The sequence below is a fragment of the Atta colombica genome, unplaced genomic scaffold (assembly GCF_001594045.1).
Source record: "Atta colombica isolate Treedump-2 unplaced genomic scaffold, Acol1.0 scaffold277, whole genome shotgun sequence".
In the NCBI taxonomy this organism is placed as follows: domain Eukaryota; kingdom Metazoa; phylum Arthropoda; class Insecta; order Hymenoptera; family Formicidae; genus Atta; species Atta colombica.
In genome coordinates, this window is record NW_017259378.1 from 1298695 (window position 1) to 1301296 (window position 2602).

Below are 2602 nucleotides of genomic sequence, written 5' to 3' on the forward strand. Positions count from 1 at the left end.
GATATCGTTTAATGATTTAACGACATTGTAATGAGTTGATCTAATCAAATAATCGTGATGAATATCCTTTTATATATATTACATGACTCTCTTGGCATCCATGCAAGTAGTTAGTTCTTAAAATTGCAACAGTTACGATCATGGTTGATACTATACAAAAAGCTTTTAGACCTCTGTCCTTGATTGCTTTTTTCCTTGGTTCCGGAAATCTCAGATATCCTCTCAATTATTGGAGATTTCGCTTAAGTGTTTTTTATGTAATAATTGTGTGGAGCCTCTATAAATATGCATTCGATGCTATATTAGATGCTTTTACGCCAAAACATATATTTAATAACCATTTGTCTTATTATTCAACACAAATAAATATTTTTGCGACGCTAATATCTGTAACCATCACCGTTCTCAAACACCAGGTATATCTTTTCTTTATAAATGTTACATCATTGTTCTAACATCTAAAGCGAAACAGATAATACACAATAATATTACATTGCTATTTTGGAATTACTTTTTTATTATAGTCAAATTTAATTAAAAATTAATTATAATTAGCTAAGCAAATCTATGTTTACATTCACGTAAGAATAACCCTTGTGTTTCTTCAAACAATTTTTATTTAAAAATATTAATTTTTTAAGAACTTTTACAAAATTAAGTTAAGCAATTTTGTATTCAATTTATTCTGCGTTAGATAAAAGTTTTATCAAGATTCTTATCAAAATTATTGTTTTATTACCATTATTGTTATGTATTATACATATATGTTTCTTTACTGTTATGTATATATATATATATATATATATGTTTCTTGCATAGTTTTCTAAAAAATGATACAATTTATATATTTTCTTGTCTTCAGAAAATCCACATATGTATAAAGAAACTTAGTCTCGTGGATGATACATTAGAAAAACTCGGAACACCCAAGGAATATCACACAATTCAAAACTTGATAAAATCGACGTTAATTATATATTTTATAGTGATTCTTATATTATTTATTACCGATTCTATTTGGAATATAGAAAAGCACAACAACATAAAAGCCATGTTTATTGGTCTTATTATGGGATATCCTATTTATGTTAGCACTATTGGAAATATAATATTTGCATTTGTTGTAAGGTTTGTAAACTGTATTTGATAAAAACTATTATAATTAAAACTGCTTAAAAATAAACGTTTAATACTTTTGAGGTTTCCATAGGTATTTTACAGAAGCTATGCGTTTAGCTGGTTAACTTTCCGTATACAGATCCATTATTAAAATACATTTCGTAAACATTGCAATTCATTTCATCAGATATGCTATTCTTCGCCCTGGGCATGGAAATAAATCGCAAAATGCATAGCTTTTGAATAAATTATTATTCGTATGTGATTAAATCTGATCGGATGAATTAAAATCTACAAAAATTATTAAATATTTAACTTAAAAGTTAAAAGTATTATTTTAAATGTGTATATATGTATCTTGAATAATATCGTTGCGCTTGTTTTAGCTAAGACACTATTGTGTCTCCTGAAATTTATTAAATTGTTTTATGTTGATGTCATATATGGGTTCAATTATTTGCTATTTCATTAAAAAATTTTCCAATCAATATATAAATTCGTAAATTTATGATTATTATTTATTATATAAATTTATAAAATTCTAATTTAAGTAAAAGAAAAGAATTCGATAAATCTTTTAATTAACTACTTATTTTTAATTACTGCGTACGGAAAGATAATATTTAAGACATCTTTTTAAATATTTTCTAAACAAAAAAATCACAGATGTATCGGTATCAGATTGGATAAAATAAATGGCTGTATTGAACAACTGTCAGAAATAGAAGAGTGTGGGTTGAGATGCAAATGGAAAAAGTCTCTCGTTATTCGCCATTATGTCTGTAATTCAGAGAATCGCAAGCGTGTAATATGGACCGTAATGTAAATTGATATAGTGGCACAATAATAATTAAGAAAGTGATATTTCATAAAAAAAGAGAAAATTATTATATTGACTAAACGTATAAATGTATTATTATTTATCTATTTAATAAGTGACAATTTTGTATTTATTTATAATAATCTTAAATTTCTAATTATAATTTACATGATGTACAAATAAACATTAATTAGACAATACATTACATTCTATATATTTTTGCAGTAAAAAATAAAAATTAACAATCTATACAGGGTTACTAAGAATCATAGGCTGATGAAGATGCCAACGATTAAATTCTATACCATTAATCCTTCGGTTGGCACCTTCATCAGCCTATGACTCTTAGTGACTCTGTATAGATTGTTTATTTTTATTTTTTATTTTTAAGATTTTGAGTATGTACAATTTGATTTTTGCAGTAACACTTAAAATAAACACTTAAAATAAAATTTACTATTATTTATGCAAAGTTATTTAATCTGAGTAAATAAAAATTTTATGATTAATTACACTAATATAAATTAATATCTATTTATTTAAATTATTATTTATTTCTTCTTAATTTTTGTATACTTTAAAATTAGAAATCAAAATACAATAATCACCGATTTATTCGAAATCAAAATTTTGATAAATTTTTCACGCGCACATAAAATACAA

General features: G+C 24.3%; 1 protein-coding gene across 1 annotated transcript in view; it reads left to right on the forward strand.

The window, feature by feature from the left end:
- The window catches only part of LOC108689787 (gustatory receptor for bitter taste 66a-like), a 6083-nt gene that overhangs the window by 3270 nt on the left and 211 nt on the right, over positions 1-2602 (forward strand). The gene's annotated exons all lie outside the window — the stretch shown is intronic.